This window comes from Moschus berezovskii, chromosome 2 (assembly GCF_049115385.1).
Source record: "Moschus berezovskii isolate FMDL1 chromosome 2, NW_MosBer_1.0, whole genome shotgun sequence".
Lineage (NCBI taxonomy): Eukaryota > Metazoa > Chordata > Mammalia > Artiodactyla > Moschidae > Moschus > Moschus berezovskii.
The window spans coordinates 17159173-17177317 of NC_142461.1; positions in this window are offsets into that span (position 1 = coordinate 17159173).

Consider the following 18145-nt stretch of genomic DNA (forward strand, 5'->3'; position numbering starts at 1 on the left):
ATGAATTGAAAATAAATCTTTCCGTTCATGATGAAAGTTAATATTTATTATCAGCTTACTCTGTTCTGGGATTGTCAGACAAAATACAGGACAACCATTTAAACTTTAATTTCTGATGAGTTTTTAGTATATCCCCAATATTGCCTTATTTAATTGTGCGTACAGGACATTATATTGTCTTGTATTTTCATTTGCTAAATATGGCAACCCTATTTCCTTGTATTGTTCTGTTAAGAAGTCTTTCTTATCTTTTGTTGCAGGGAAATAGAGGAAAATAACAGAATGGGAAGGATAGAGATCTCCAAGAAAATTGGAGATACCAAAGGAACATTTCATGCAAAGATGAACACAGTAAAGGACAGAAATGGTAAGGACCTAACAGAAGCAGAAGAGATTAAAAGGTGGCAACTAGTGGAAAAGAATCTGCCTGCCAATGCAGGAGACGTAAGAGATGCAGTTTCAATCCCTGGGTCTGGAAGATCCCATGGAAGAGAGCATGGCAATCCACTCCAGTATTCTTGCCTGGAGAATCCGATGGACAGAGGAGCCTGGCAGGCTACAGTCCATAGGGTCATAAAGAATTGGACACAACTGAAGCAACTTTGCACTCATGCAAGAATACACAGAACTATACCATATGAATTCTGAACCAAGAAGACAGGTGGCTTCTGAAGCGCCCATGAAACAGCAGGCCCCTATGGTCCTTGACCGCCCCCTCCCCTCACCGTGTCCTCTGCCTGCCTTTTGTTTGTGGAAAACTTCAGTCAAAGAATAAGTTTAATCAGAGAAATGAGAACATGTGAAAACAAAGGAAAACAGTCAAAGGAGACCAAATAATACTAATGGGGTCGCTAAGAGTCGGACGTGACTGAGCGACTTCACTTTCACTTTTCACTTTCACGCATTAGAGAAGGAAATGGCAACCCACTCCAGTGTTCTTGCCTGGAGAATCCCAGGGACGGGGGATCCTGGTGGGCTGCCGTCTGTGGGGTCGCACAGAGTCGGACACGACTGACGTGACTTAGCAGCAACAGCAGTCATTAAGCATAGTCAAGGACCTTTAGTTCTTTCTCAAGGGCTATAGATAATATTCTGAGCCTTATGCTGTGAGCTGTACTATAGATACCAGAACACTAGGTGGAGAAGTTAACTACATGATGACCAGACTGTACCCAGGACAGGAGCTGCCACAGTTCTGAGAATTGGCCCCAAAGAAATGGGAACAAATGGACCCTGAAACTGAAGATTAACCGTACATAAAACAACCAAGATGACACCGGTCAGATCACTGATGACCAATTTGAAGATGACTGTTAGAGATGACTATGCTGTTTCTGTATGTCTATAAAAGCTCCTGCCTGTCGGGGGTAGCAGGGAGTCTGCCTTTGGACAGATGTCTGCCATGAATTGAAGCAAACTTTCCTTTCCACCAGCCTGGTCTGTTTATTGGCATTTGAACGGCAAGCAGCCAGAGCCCACACACTTCAGAGCCACCTGTCTTCTTTGCTCAGAGTCCAGGTAGAAATGAACTGGGTCATGGATCTCTCAAGAGCTGCTTGGTTTCTTGGAAGGAGAGCACAGCCGGGTGGGGATGTACATACCCCCAGGAGAGCTGTCTATAGGCAGGGAAGCAGGGAAGTAGGAAAATGGGGGAGACCAGAGCATCCACCCTGGCCTCAAGTGCTATCCTTCCTTGCCCTGACCCAGGGGTGTGAGTCACATCACAGCCCCTGATAGGTTTTTTTTTTTTTAATTGAGACACTTCACTATTGTTTAATGATCTTTTAAAAATTAATTTTATTTCTGTATTTATTTATTTAGCTTTGTTGGATATTCTTTGCTGTGTGGGCTTTTCTATAGTTGCAGCAAGCGAGTCCTACTCTCTAGTTGCCATGCGGGGGCTTCTCACTGCAGTAGCTTTTACTGTTGCAAAGTATAAGCTCCAGGTCACCAGCTTCAGTAGTTGCGGCACGTGGGCTCAGTGTTTGCAGCTCTCAGGCTCTAGAGCACAGGTTCAATAGTTATGACGCCCAGGCTTAGTTGCTTCATAGCATGTGGGATCTTCCCGGATCAGGGATCGAACCTGTGTCTCCTGCGTTGGCAGGTGGATTCTTTACCACTGAGCCACCACAGAAGCAGCCACCCCCAATAGTTCTGTGGCCTAGATGAGGTTCGTAAAAAGATGCAGGCCTTCAAATGGCCTTCCCAAAGGGCAGACCTAGATTCAGGATCATTGCAAAGCAAGTCAGCTCCTGCAAGAAATCCTCAGGCCATTCTCAGCAATGGTGTTCCTAGGTATAGACACAATTTTTAGGGAAGAATAAAACTAATTTCTAAGCAAGTTTAAAAACACTTATTGTAAGGCACGTGACGTGAGCACAGAAGGTTAGGTATGTTGGTTTGAACTTGAGAGTCGGTGCTACAGTGACTGCATTTGGGTTGCAGGTGGACACATCCTGAGGACCAGCAAGATGTGGCTCACAGGGAACCTCTTTAGTTAGGTGGCTGACCCTGTCACTAAGCGTTTTCTGACCTCATTGTTGTCTCAGCCTAAACACCAGCTCACTTGCTCCAAACCAACTTTACATTATGATTATTGCTTTCATGGTGAAACCTATATGTGGACTTGAAGGGTGTGTATGAGACTAAGTGACAACCCAGCTCCTAAATAAACAGTTGATTAATTGTATCAGTAACAAACAAACAAACAAAACAGGGACTTCCCTGCTAGTCTGGTGGCCAAGACTCCAGGCTCACAATGCAGGGGGCCTGGGTTTGATCCCTGGCCAGGGAACTATTAGATCCCACCTGAAGGAACTAACGGTTTGCAGGTCACAACTAAAGCTCCTGCATGCCACAACGAAGACCCAGCACAGCCAAACAGATAAATAAATATAATAAATAAATATAAAGAATAATTCATGATGATAAATGTTGCAGGTAATAACAGTAAATCTCCCTTTTTACCCTTCTCCCCACCTGTAATGAATGTCCCCTGAGCTCAGATGAGACCAAGGTCACGGGTAAGAGGAAGAACTCCCCGTTCTGCTCTTGGGTGAACCCTTTTACTGCTAATAGACATTTGAAGCCAAAAGTGAATCTATGGCTCCTAAGGAAAGGATTTGGGAGGGCAGGGGTCCCCAGACCAGCTGCCACAGCAGCATCTGGGAGCTTGTTGGAAATGCACACTCTCAGGTCACACCAGATTTGCCAAATCAGAAACCCTAGGGGTGGCGCCCAGCAATCTAGGCGACAGGGACGGGTGGGCACTCAAGTGTGGGTCCCGCTGGGTGGGCTCGGGAGGGAGTATCCGCCCCTCCCCACAACCCCCGCCACAGCATGGAGAGCCGGGCACTGCAAGGCCAGATCTGCGACCGCTGGGCCGCGGGATAAATCTATTAGCGGAGCAACCGGGCCGCAGCCCCCCTCCCCACCCCCGCCCAGGAAGCCGCGCAGACATCGCCCCACCTCTCCCCCCACACCCCCCGCAACCCGCCCCGCGCGGGGACCAGGGGGAGCCGTGGTCACCCCCGCAGCCCCTCCGCCCCAAGAAGCAGCGAGCAAGGGGTCCACGGCGTTTCCACCCAGTGACCCCCATCTTGGTGCGGGGGGATGGTCACCACAGTGACCTTGGGCCTGGGAAGGATGGAGTCAGCGCGGGTCCTGGGGAGAGCTTAAGACAGCAGCCCTGGATCCCGAGCCGGACTCCGCCCCGGCGGCAACTCGGCTCCGGCCTGGCCCCAGGCGTACCCTGCCTCCACCCACACGGCCATTTCCAGGAACCTGGACCCTGGCTGTGCCAGGCAGAGAGGTTCCCAGAAACCACCGGCGCTCGGGAGCGAAGACAGTTCCCCACCCGTGGCCCGGGCATCACTGTTTTCCTCCCAGGACCGCCCACAGCTGTGACCTTGGGAAGGAAGTTGGGCACAGACGCTGGGGGTGCGGGTGGAGTGGGGGAAGGGGGGGTAGGGGGCCGGGGCGGGGGTTCTAGCAGCCCAGCCGAGGCCCACGCCCGCCTTCCACATCACCAAGGCTTTCTGGTCCGGTCCTGTCCCTTCTCCTCCCTCCTCAACTCCTGACAAAGCAAAAGGCTCCTTCACGTCCAGGGACCGAAACCCATCTCAAAGCAGCTTGAGCCAAGACAGACTTCCCTGGCTCCCTTCTCCTCCCGGCCTCTGGGGCTGGGGCTCTGGTCACAGGGAAGTCGGGTGGAGCTGGCCTGCCAGGGACAGAGCTTGAAGGAGGGCCTTCAGCTCTTGGCTTCTGTCCTCTCTGCTCTGCCACCACCTCTGTGTGGGGCTGGGACTGGAAGCCAGGTCTCCCTGTGGTTGGGCCTGCAACATGGGCCCGGGAGCGGTGATGACCTGGGCAGAGAGCCAGGGCGGACAATGAACAGAGCCCTGTGAGCGCACTCTCCCTGGAGTCTGGGGGCCCGAGGGTCTGGTTCCCCTCCCTCCTGAGGCCTGGCTGCCCCCTGCCCTTGACTCTGTAAAACCCCTCTGTGTGTTTAGGGTAAGGGCTGTTGCTTTGCTGGCCATGTTCCAGTTGATTCCTTTCCTCACAGGAAAGAGTCTGGACTCCAGAGGGCTCTCTGGGCAGACCTGGTTCCCTCTCTGCCTCCCTGCCCACCCCTGAGGCTTGAGGTGAAGCTCTCTAGTAGGAGGGAAGGGAGGGGGGACGTGGAGACTGCCCCCGTCCAGCTCTGTGACCTCCTCCTCCTCCCTCCCACTGCAACAGGGGAGTGGCCTTCTCCTCTTCTGTGCCCGGTGCCAGGAGGGCCTGCCAAGATCCTGGGGGAGACGCTGAAGTAGGCAGAGATGTCGGAGTAGCTACAGTGTGGCAGCATCTGGTCCAGGCTCAGAAGTTTCTGGTAAATAGAGTTAACGCACCCCCACCCCACCTTGAGTGTGTGCAGCCCCTGCTCTCAGGAGGACCTGAGAAGCTGACCAGGAAAAATTATATGAACCCTGTCCATCCTTCAGGTTCAGGAAAATACGGCCCAGCTGAGGGTCTGGAATAGTCCTGATGGAGGTCAGCCCACAGGGCTAGAAGTCAGCCTCCCGGGGACTGGGCACATCCGGGAAGGACCGGAAGGGGCAGCATCATCAAACACTGCAAAACAGTCTGAGGCTTGGACCACTGGCCAGCCTCTAGCAGCCGGGTCCCATCTCATACTCACCACTATTTGGGACTACTGCATTGGCCACAGGCTCTGGAGTCAGCGGGATCACGGGAGAAAACCCTAGAGTGAGAGAAGTCCCTGGGAGGGGCCCTCCTGCTGTGAAGGGGGTCTCCATCCATCCCTTCAGCTCCCGGCTGGAAGCTGGAGCCCTTTAGATGCAGCAGCACCTTTGCTCTGGGCCTGTTGGCTGGTGGATGTGGAGCGGGGGAACCTCTCTGTTTCAAGGTTTCCCGGCTGTGAGTGGTGAAGCCCAACAACCAAGGCTGGGCCAGGAGGGTGACGGGGGCCATGTGGATGGAGAGGAAGGAAATTTCTTTCTCCAGATTTTCTCGTAGGCTGAGCACTGGATTTATTTGGAAGAAGTACTCAGATAAGTCCTTTGGGATTAGGACGGGTGAGGAGCAGATGAGAGAAGCAGTGCTCGGCCTTCTAAGGGGGCTGAGTGCTAGTCTTGGGGTGCTGGCTGACTCACCTCTGTGTCCAGGGGTCATTCTGGATGGTGGTGCACCATAGCAGCCGTGCTCCCTGCAGCATTCAGGCCTTGCTCAGAACCCCCTTGTGTCAAGGCTGTCCAGGCTTCTGGAAGGCCAGGTCTCAGGCCAGGCAAGCTGTGGCCACACAACTGCCAGGTCTTTAGCCATTTCCCCCAGCAGTGCTGAACCCAGAACACAGGTTTGGAAAGGAACCAAGACAAAGATAGTTTTCTGTATCTGCCCTCACCCACCCTCAATCCTGGTCCCAAGAGCCCGCTAGGATTCTGGTCTGTTCTGACTCACGTTTTCTAGAACCCTCTGTCTTATGGGCTGCCCTGGTGGTTCAGATGATAAAGAATCTGCCTGCAGCACAAGAGACACGGATTCGATCCCTGGATCGGGAAGATCCCCTGAAGAAGGGCATGGCAACCCACTCCAGTTTTCTGGCCAGGATAATCCCATGGACAGAGGAGCCTGGGAGGTTATAGTCCATGGGACCACAAAGAGTCGTACACGACTGTGTGTCTAACACTTTTTCACTGTGTCTCATGGAAATGTGTGTGTACCTGTCTGGAGGAATAAGGAGCTGCAGACAAGGTAACATTCTTTTCTTGCACGTGAAGTTCTGGAGAGAGGCTCACTCTGGATCCTTTAATCAGGAGTGGCAGCGGGGCACGGTGCAGCCCAAGCCCTCTGAGGGGGCAGAAGGGGCTCTCTGAGAGGCTGCTGTGCCCCTAACCCAACCCACCCCTTCTCTACCCTCCAGGAAGCTGTGAGAGCTGCAGGCGCCTGCTAGGGGAGCCCATTTATTTTCTCTGCTTGCTCAGCCCACACATGACCTTATAGGGTAGAGGCTGTGCAGAGGCCTGGCCTGAGGGGATACCCAGGCTGGGAGGCCTTGGGGGCCTCTCCACTGAGTCTGAGCCGCTGCCCTGGTTGGTGAGTCTCCTTCACCTTCTCAGGCTCTCTTCTCTAACATGCTTTGTAATAATAGCCTCTTTCCTGCCCTTAAATGATATCCCCAGAAAATATAAACTACTCATCCACCTGATTTTAAAATGATTTTTATAATGCCCTGTTATAAGAATAAATGAAAGCAGTGTATTTAAAGGAGCATATATTGTCACAGGTGAGCTTGTGCCAACCACACGGGAGGACACAAAGCAGTCTGACACACGTGGCCTTGGGCAGTTGCTGTGGTGCAACTTTTTGACTGGGTAGTTCAAGGCGATGAACGGCTCATAGGAAAGTTCCGGACCAGACAGAGCCCAGTGTGTTGCTTCAGCCACGCTTGGTGGGACGTGGGCTCCCCCCAGAAACACTGTTGGGATCCCTGATCATGAAGTGAAGTGAAAGTTGCTCAGTCGTGTCCGACTCTTTGTGACCCCCTGGATTGTAGCCAGTCAGGCTCCTCTCTCCATGGAATTTTCCAAGCAAGAATACCACAGTGGGTTGCCACTTCCTACTTCAGAGGATCTTCCTGACCCAGGGATTGAACCTGGGTCTCTTGCATTGCAAATAGAGTCTTTACCGTCTGAGCCACCAGGGAAGGCCAATCAAGTGGGAATTAAAAATGCCCGCGCCCCACCAATGTGGGACATGCTTTCCTTCCAGGGGTAATCGGGTCCTGTCCTGAGAAGCCTGGTTCCAGGCTGTGAGGGTAGAGGGGAGATGAATGAATCCACCAAGCTGGAGCTAATAACCTGCTGTTGGCGGAGGCATGGGGCATGTGAGGACAAACACGGGGAAAATTCACGGTCACCACTTGGGGCCTCTGACTTCCCTCCCTCCCCTGAAGGACACGATGCCATCCGGCTCCAGCAAGAAGCTTGGTATCCCTACCCTCATTTCGTCATAGCCAGTGAACAAGCTGTGTCAGTTTGGCCTAAACTTTCTCTCAGATCCACGTCCTTCTCTTTATTGCTTGTCTCCCGCTTCGTTCAAGCCTCATCTCCCTGGTGGGTGACTGCAGTGACATCCTCACCCTTATCCCCTCCCCATTCAGTCACCTTGGTGGTCCTCTAGTAAAGCCCCTGCATTCATTTTCTCGGGCCGCCATACAAAAAACTAGAGACCAGGTGACTTAAACCTCAGAAATTTATCAGTCTGGAGGCTGGAAACTTGAGATCAAGTGTCGGCAGGTTGGTTTCTTCTAAGGCCTCTTTCCTCGGCCGCAGGTGGCTGCCCTCTTGCTTGTCCTTACGTATTTGCCTTTGACCCTTGTGTTGTCTGTGCCCTCATCTCCTCTTGCAAGGACACCGGTCCTAGGATTAGGGCCTGTCCATACAAATTCATTTTAACTTAACTACCTCTTGAGAGGCCCCATCTCCACAGACATGTGGAGATACGCTGAGGTGCTGGTGGTGTTAGGACTTCCATATATGAACTTTGAGGGGACACAGTTTAGCCCGTAGCACCCCTCTTCAACAATTCCTCTTGAAGTAAGCTTTTGGTATCAAACTCCAAAAATTCAACTCTAAGTGCCCTGTGTTTTGTTTAAGCAAAGAAGAGAATCTGTCACTCATGGCACTTCCTTGTCTGGAGTGGAGGCCCAGCTGGATTTGCAACTTGTGCGATTCTTTGGATCCCTTCTGAGCTCGGGTTCCTCTGGGTTGACATTGTATTCAGGCTTCAAGTGCAGCAAGGCTCAGCTCTGGGTCACGTCAGAGGTAGAGGAGAGAGTGGTTCCCAGGGGTGGGAAAGAAGGTTCCAGAATTGGTCTTACTGGCTCGGATTGTCCTGACAGACCCTGTGTTCTTCCCTGAGCCTGTCACCAAGGCCTGCGGGATAAGAGTGATGGCAAACAGCCAGGCTGAGCTAGGACATCATCAGTTCCCTCAGGGAAAAAAGCACAGGCATCGGTTCCCAGAAGGAAAGCAGATGGTGGCCAGCCTGCAAACATTACAGAAGCTCACTGGAGAATGAGTTAATACAGGAGGGAATTAGCAACTTAGACCTTCTCTAATGTGGTAGAGAAATGTGAGCTACATCCAGTCATCTATGGATTTAATTTCCACAATTTGTTTAGTCACACTGGCTTTGCCCTCACAAACAATGCTTTTCCATGTTCTCTATGGGCAACACTGACAGATTTTCTTTTCCTGGGCTCCAAAATCACTGTACATGGTGACTGCAGCCCTGAAATTAAAAGATGCTTGCTCTTTGGAAGAAAAGCTGTGACAAACCTAGACAGTCCACATAGTCAAAGCTATGGTTTTTCTAGTAGTCATGTATGGTTGTGAGATTTGGACTATAAAGAAGGCTGAGCACTGCAAAATTGATGCTTTCGAACTGTTGTGCTGGAGAAGACTCTTGAGAGCCCCTTGGACAGCAAGGAGATCAAACCGGTCAATCCTAAAGGAAATCAACCCTGAATATTCATTGGAAGGACTGATGCTGAAGTTGAAGCTCTAATACTTTGGCACCTGATGCAAAGAACTGACTCATTGGAAGAGACCCCGATGCCGGAAAAGACTGAGGGAAAGAGAAGGGGATGACAGAGGATGAGATGGTTGGATGGCATCACCAACTCAATGGACATAAGTTTGAGCAAGCTCCAGGAGACAGTGAAGAACAGGGTAGCCTGGTGTGCTGCAGTTCATAGGGTCACAAGAGTCGGACATGACTCAGTGACTGAACAGTAACAACAATTAGTGTCAGCTCCACTGCAGTGTGACTTTGTCTTGAACCAGTGGCTTGAGAATGTGGAGGGACTAGGCACAGGTTACATGTTCCTGTTTGGAATGAATTAGGACATTTAAAGGTTCTAGGAACTTTCCTGGTGGTCCAGTGGCTAAGACTCTGCCCTCCCAATGTAGGGGGCCCTCTTCAAACCCTGGTCCAGGAACTAGATTCCACATGCCTCAGCTATATATCTTCAACTATGACCCGTTGCAGCCAAGTATATAAATAAATAAATAAAATATTAAAATAAATAGAGACTCAAACACTAAGAAGATTATGGTGCCTCCATTGCCCAACCCTGTTACTGCCATTAAAAATAAAAGCATAAATTAAAAGAGAAAAAAATAAAAGCATTTCTAAGCCATGGAATAAATGTAAGGAAGTCTAACAACTTGTTCATTTTTCCCATAAAGACTATTTGAATTGCAAATATATGTTGATCAAATTATTTTAAGAAAAATGAAATTATTTTTTCCTGGGCCTCTGCCCTGCTGGCTCTGGCAGACACTTTTGCCTGCTGATGGGGAATTTGGCCTTGCTGTCCCTGTTTGGCCCCAGAGCATGGTTTACCCCGCTGCTGGCCGAGATCTTCCGAGACTGAACACAGCCTCCAGAGAACACTGAAGAGTGGAGAGGACGAGGCACCTGTGTCCAGGCCTCTGTGGGGCTGGCTTGGGGCCTAAAGATTCTGGGCAAGGACTGACTGTATGGCATCCGCTCACAGGCTCAGGCAAGGCGATGGATCTTGCTGGGTCACTTTAAGCCACAGAGGATGTCAGGTCGGGGGCCCTGGTAGGGTACACTGTGACTGCCCCTGCTAGCTTTCTCAGCTCCTCAGTATGCCCACTGCAGGGCTCTGGGTAAGACAGCATAGCATCTCTTTAAACATGCTGTTAGACAAACCCAATGTTCATTTTGCTGGCGAGCAGCAGTCGCCACGGTGAAGGTAGGGTATCCTGGAGATGGTAGGGGGCCAGCAGGCCTGGTGCCATGTATCACATGTACTACAAGTGAGACCTGCCCAAGGGGCCCCGGCAGGACAGCAGTCCCACTTTCTGCCACTTGGTCTGCCAACATGGGTTCTGGGGGCCTTTCCTTTGGGGAGTAACTCCGCCTCCAGGTGTGTCCTGCCTTGCCTCTAGAGACATCTGTCCTCTAAGGAGGATTTTGCTGATGGCTGTGTGGTTGGAGGGGTTCTGGGGTCCTGACTAGCCCTGTGTCCACACCCCATCTAAACAGCAAGGGTACCCAGCTCTGGAGGCCCCTTTGTGTAGGAGTGTTTCTCAGTGTGGTCTCAGGATCACCTTTATCAGGATCACCTGAGTGCTGGCTAAAGTGATTTCTGAGTTGGACTTGAATTGAGTTTAGCCACTGCTGTAGTGGCTAAAATATGCAATTGTTGTTGTTCAGTTGCTAAGTTGTCTTTGATTCTTTGAGACCCCATGGACTGCAGCACACCAGGCCTCCCTGTCCATCACCAACTCCTGGAGCTTGCTCAAACTCATGTCCATCAAGTCGGTGATGCCATCCAACCATCTCATCCTCTGTCGTCCCCTTCTTTTCCTGTCCTCAGTCTTTCTCAGCATAAGGGTCTTTTTCAATGAGTTGGCTCTTCATCAGGTGTCCAAAGTATTGGAGCTTCAGCATCAGTCCTTCCAGTGAATACTCAGGGTTGATTTCCTTTAGGATTGACTGGTTTGATCTCTCTGCAGTCCCAGGGACTCTCAAGAGAAATGAGCAAAAGCAAATAAATAAGCAAAAGCAAACCCAAAAGATACAAGTTTTGTACTCAGACAGACCTGGGTTTGAATTCCATTCTCATGAGTTACTAGATACCCTCATCCTCTCGAAGTCTCATTTATTTGTAAAACAGGGATAGTAACATTGAGAACTGTAAGGGTTGAAAATGGTCATCTGAGTAAAATAATGTGCTGAAGAGAGAGCAGCTAGCACACAGAAGCTACTGTTTTCCTCTATTTCTTCGCACTGATCATTTAAGAAGCCTTCTCATCTCTCCTTACTGTTCTCTGCAACTCTGCATTCAGTTGGGTATATCTTTCCCTTTCTCCCTTGCTTTTTGCTTCTCTTCTTTCCTCAGTTATTTGTCAAGTCTCCTCAGACAACCACTTATTTAGTCTGAAGCCAGTAGGCATGCTGTCTCAAAACACTGTGACAGGGACTTTGGGAGATATGTTGGAACTTGCCCTGAAAGAGCTTATTTATAAGCTGGCTGGGCAGTAAAAATCCCATACACACAGGAAATCACTCAAGAACAACGAATCGCCCGCCAACCATGTGTCATATGTGCCTGGGAGCTGCTCAGAGGAGAGACTGATTACTGGGGCTAGCGGTGAGGTGTAAGTGAGGAACTCCACCAGGCTTCTAGTCCAAGAACAAAGGAAGAAATATGTTCATTCCTTGTTTTGGAGGGGTTGGTTCATTCCCAGCATGAGCAGAAAGCCTGGGATGCATGTAAACTTCTTAAATCTTTAGAACATAAACCAGGGCTTCTAAGAGAAGATCACAGCATGAGTCAGAGGCTGCTCATACCAAGTCATGGGAACATGACTTGGTGGGAAACTATCTCTGTCCAACCACTTGCCAAGTCCCAGCTCTGTGTAATGAATGCCCAAGATCTTTGAAGGTAATTATCTGCTGGATGCAATTTTGTTATAAATAAATAACTCACTGACTTGACAATCACTGAACACATGCACCACCAAAGAAAGGACTGCCCAGATCCCAGCAAACAGATGGGAAATGCCCATCAACAGTGGGCTGTGATGTAGCGGCAACGGGTATCTGGAAATGATGCTTTTGCTGACAATCTCTTTCTTAAAAGGCACACTGGTTTAGGAGAATGGAAGAAGACACAGACTTGGAGCAGGGTACGGATGTAGAACAAGCAGAGAAATGGCTATTAAGGAGGTCTGCTGCCTTTGGATCAAACAAGCTCATGAAACAAACAGGCCAGAGGAGCTGCTTCATGGAAAGATGAACAGGAAACCCAACTGTAAAAATGGCGCTTGATGTCGACTTCACTCTTGAGTGTCTTCGTGTGTAAAATGAGGGGTTAGACCACACCATTCTGATTCAATTAAAAATTAGTGAATACCTGCTTAGTGCTAGGTTCTTTAACCTAGATAGATTATCTCAACATAGTAGCATCTACCTCACAAGGTGGCTGGGAAGCATAAGTCAATATATGTGATTTGATATCTAGTATGCAGTAAGCACTTAATAATTAGCCATTATCATCTAATCCCCACAACCTTGAGGTAAATGTTATTTCCTCTGTACAAATGAAGAAACCATTAAGGGACAAGATCTGGATCTGAACCAAAGTCTGAAGTCAGAGTCTACCGTCTTCCCATTACGCAGTTTGGTTTGGATAGGGCCTTCCCTTCCAGTGCTTCACTGTAAAAAATGAGAGGATGGAAAAAAAAACTTGAACGCTAGAAACAGTTGAGCTTAGGACCTTCTAAGGGATGTTCTGTGAAAAGCTGAAGTGTCATCTCACTTATGATGAGGATAATAAGGAGGTTGGGGAGAGGACTGAGAAAAAGTCACGAAAAGCTTCTTTGCCCAAGCCCACTTATCATCTCAGGCCAGTTAGAGGCTTCAGACACATTATCTTACACGTACACATAAAGAAAAGCCAAGGTTCTTCAAGAGTAAAACCGCCCGAAAAACAGTTCTTAGTCACTGCGGGAGATGCACGAGAGGGCGTCTGAATAATCTCCTCCCGTGTGCTCAGGGGTTCTGTCCCAATGGTTCTTTTAGTGCTCAGTTGTAGCTCTCACCATTCTAACAATTAGAGTCCAAGGATATATGATCATACATCGTGTGCTAGGGTTGTGACGGTAAGCAAGACAAACGTGGAGGACAGCAGGGGCAATACTGGGCAAGTCTGGAGGCAGAAGGGCAGGTAAGTACTTGAATGAAGGGTCATGAACAGCACGGAACGAGGGTCGGTGAAGTGGAGATATTTGAGAGGGTAAACGTGAGTCAAGGGTGAAGCCTTTCTGGGTTTCCGGTTGGATCACTAGATGGAGGGGTTCCCATGCCCCTCAACGGGGAGAAGAGGCTGGACATGCTTTGCTTACATGGTTTTGGTGCCTGTGAGGCAGCCCAAGTGGGGAGGCCCAGAGAGTGGCTGGATGTGCACCCCTTTGCCTTCAACTCTGAATCAGTGTCCACACGAAGATCACCCCAGAGCAACCACTGCACTCTCCCGTCTGTTTCTTCTTTGCATGTGTCAATTCCAGCTCCTGTCCGTCCTCATACAGAACCTTGTTTCACTCCATCCTATCGCACTTTAGATTTCTCTGCACCTTAGTTATCTCAATGCTTAAGTATCTTAGGAAATCTAGGGGAAAAAAAAATCAGGAAAAGAGATACCATCTCATCATAGTCTTGACTCAAGTAGACATTTTATCTCAACAGCTTCATTTTTAAAAGTTGTAACCTTAAGATTTAAGACCAAGATACAAATTCTAAATGGCACTGCTTACCAGGAACTGGTGCTGACTGCTCCTTCAGGGAGCAACCCACTATTTTAGAATTTATTAACTTTGGCCAGAGATCAGTGAATGTACCATTTTCCCCAGACTACTCGATTTTGGACAGTGACATCACTGAGAGACTTCTGTTTTTTTAAAATATTTCATATATTATGGGAAATGGTAGAGATAACTGTCTGAAATGCAAGCAATGTTAAGAGCTTGAAGAGGAAGGATATAGCTAATGAGAGGCTAGGAAATGAGATAATCTCTTTTATAGAAATCATCTGATATTGAGGAAACAAGGAATTTCCAAAGGAGGGGAAACAATGAAATTAACCAGTGAGTGGAGCCATCTTTTGGGATCAGTAATTGTTAGACCTGGACCTAACAGTAAAGCTGTGATGGATGAATGGACACTGCTGATCTATCCAGGAGTTAGTTTCCTCTAAGATTACTTTTCTTTTCCTTAGATGCAGGAGGTTACATCTTAAATTACAAAGTGAAAAAACCAAGGCTGGAGTAAAGAACCATTTATGTATAAATGTTGGAAACTACCTACTTTAGTGATTGAAGGCCAAGGCACAAAAAACCCTACAGAACCAAATGTCTGCATTTTTTATTACATTTAAATTATATCTCAACTTAAAAAAGAAACATGCGAAAAAAAGTCAGAAAAGAAGGAAAAAAGGGTACACAATTAGGTCTTGTGGCTAAACTGAAATAATTTATACCTATTGTCCATAACAGTGACAAAAGCAGGAAACAAGAAGTAAAGCTTATTTAAAAAAAAAGCTTCTGAGTTGCCTAAGTAGACTTCATTTCCATTGGATCATTAAAGGGACTTCCTCAGTAACTGAACAGCACTCTACACTCTCAATCCCATTAATAAAAATGCAGAGAATTCTTGGAGTAACAAACAAGGGTTCTCAAGGCAAGAATACTGGTTTGCCATTCCCTTCTCCAGTGGACCACATTTTGTCAGAACTCTCCACAAGACCCGACTGTCTTGGGTGGCCCTACACGGCATGGCTTTGTTTCACTGAGTTAGACAAGGCTGTGGTCCGTGTGATTAGACTGGTTAGTTTTCTGTGATTGTGGTTTCAGTCTGTCTTCCTTCTGATACCCTCTCTCAGCACCTACCGTCTTACTGGAGAAGGGAATGGCAAACTACTTCAGTATCCTTGCCTTGAGAACCCCCATGAACAGTATGAAAAGGCAAAAAGATAGGACACTGAAAGATGAACTCCCTACGTTGGTAGGTGCCCAATATGCTACTGGAGATCAGTGGAGAAATAACTCCAGAAAGAATGAAGAGACGGAGCCAAAGCAAAACAACACCCTGTTGTGGATGTGACTGGTGATAGAAGCAAGGTCCGATGCTGTAAAGAGCAATATTGCATAGGAACCTGGAATGTTAGGTCCATGAATCAAGGCAAATTGGAAGAGGTCAAACAGGAGATGGCAAGAGTGAACGTCCACATTCTAGGAATCAGCGAACTAAAATGGAATGGGTGAATTTAACTCGGATGACCATTATATCTACTACTGTGGGCAGGAATCCCTATGATGGAGTAGCCATCATAGTCAGCAAAAGAGTTCGAAATGCGGTACTTGGATGCAATCTCAAAAACAACAGAATCTCTGAATGGTTTCCAAGGCAAACCATTCAATATCACAGTAATCCAAGTCTATGCCGCAACCAGTAATGCTGAAGAAGCTGAACGGTTCTATGAAGACCTACAAGACCTTTTAAAACTAACACCCAAAAAAGATGTCCTTTTCATTATAGGGGACTGGAATGCAAAAGTAGGAAGTCAAGAAACACCTGGAGTAAAAGGCAAATTTGGCCTTGGAGTACAGAATGAAGCAGGGCAAAGCCTAATAGAGTTTCGCCAAGAGAACACACTGGTCATAGCAAACACCCTCTTCCAACAACACAAGAGAAGACCCTACACATGGACATCACCAGATGGCCAACACTGAAATCAGACTTGATTATATCCTTTGGAGCCAAAGATGGAGAAGCTCTATACAGTCAGCAAAAACAAGACCAGGAGCTGACTGTGGCTAAGATCATGAACTCCTTATTGCCAATTTCAGACTTAAATTGAAGAAAGTAGGGAAAAACCACTAGACCATTCAGATATGACCTAAATCAAATCCCTTACGATTATACAGTGGAAGTGAGAAATAGATTTAAGGGACTAGATCTGATAGAATGCCTGAAGAACTATGGACGGAGGTTCGTGACATTGTACAGGAGACAGGGATCAAGACCATCCCCAAGAAAAAGAAAAGCAAAAAAGCAAAATGGCTGTCTGAGGAGGCCTTACAAATAGCTGTGAAAAGAAGAGAAGCGAAAAGCAAAGGAGAAAAGGAAAGATATACCCATTTGAATGCAGAGTTCCAAAGAATAGCAAGGAGAGGTTAGAAAGCCTTCCTCAGTGATCAGTGCAAAGAAAGAGAGGAAAACAACAGAACAGTAAAGACAAGAGATCTCTTCAAGAAAATTAGAGGTACCAAGGAAACATTTCATGCAAAGATGGGCTCGATAAAGGACAGGAATGGTATGGACCTAACAGAAGCAGAAGATATTAAGACGAGGTGGCAAGAATACACAGAAGAACTGTACAAAAAAGATCTTCACGACCAAGATAATCATGATGGTGTGATCACTCACCTAGAGCCAGACATCCTGTAATGTGAAGTCAAGTGGGCCTTAGGAAGCATCACTACGAACAAAGCTAGTGGAGGTGATGGAATTCCAGCTGAGCTATTTCAAATACTGAAAGATGATGCTGTGAAAGTGCTGTACTCAATATGCCAGTGAATTTGGAAAACTCAGCAGTGGCCACAGGACTGGAAAAGGTCAGTTTTCATTCCAATCCCAAAGAAAGGCAATGCCAAAGAATGCTCAAACTACCGTACAATTGCACTCTTCTCACATGCTAGTATGGAGAAGGCAATGGCAAGCCACTCCAGTACTCTTGCCTAGAAAATCCCATGATTGGAGGAGCCTGGTAGGCTGCAGTCCGTGGGGTCGCTAAGGGTCGGACATGACTGAGCGACTTCACTTTCACTTTTTACTTTCACATTGGAGAAGGAAATGGCAACCCACTCCAGTGTTCCTGCCTGGAGAATCCCAGGGATGGGGGAGCCTGGTGGGCTTCCGTCTATGGGGTCACACAGAGTCGGACACGACTGAAGTGACTTAGCAGCAGGAGCAGCAGCACATGCTGGTAAAGTAATGCTCAAAATTCTCCAAGCCAGGATTCAGTAATACATGAACTGTGAACTTTCGGATGTTCAAGCTGGTTTTAGAAAAGGCAGAGGAACCAGAGATCAAATTGCCCACATTCACTAGATCATGGAAAAAGCAAGAGAGTTCCAGAAAAACATCTATTTCTGCTTTATTAACTATGCCAAAGCCTTTGACTGTGTGGATCACAATAAACTGTGGAAAATTCTAAGAGATGGGAATACCAGACCACCTGACCTGCCTCTTGAGAAATCTGTATGCAGGTCAGGAAGCAACAGTTAGAATTGGATATGGAACAACAGACTGGCTCCAAATAGGTAAAGGAGTACATCAAGGCTGTATATTGTCACCCTGCTTATTTAACTTGTGTGCAGAGTACATCCAGAGAAGGCAATGGCAAGCCACTCCAGTACTCTTGCCTAGAAAATCCCATGGATGGAGGAGCCTGGTAGGCTGCAGTCCGTGGGGTCGCTAAGGGTCGGACACGACTGAGCGACTTCACTTTCACTTTTCACTTTCCACTTTCACACATTGGAGAAGGAAATGGCAACCCACTCCAGTGTTCTTGCCTGGAGAATCCCAGGGACGGGGGAGCCTGGTGGGATTCCGTCTGTGGGGTCACACAGAGTCGGACACGACTGAAGTGACTTAGCAGCAGCAGCAGCAGCAGCAGCAGCAGAGTACATCATGAGGAACGCTGGGCTGGAAGAAGCACAAGCTGGAATCAAGGTTGCCAGGAAAAATATCAATAACCTCAGATATGCAGATGACACCACCCTTATGGCAGCAAGTGAAGAAGAACTAAAGAGCCTCTTGATGAAAGTGAAAGAGGAGTGAAATTGGCTTGAAGCTCAACATTCAGAAAACTAAGATCATGGCATCTGGTCCCATCACTTCATGGCAAATGGATGTGGAAACAGTAGGAGGTTTATTTTCTTGGGCTCCAAAATCACTGCAGATAGGGACTGCAGTCAAGAGGTGCTTGCCTCTGGAAGAAAAGCTATGACCAACCTAGACAGCATATTAAAGAGCAGAGACATTA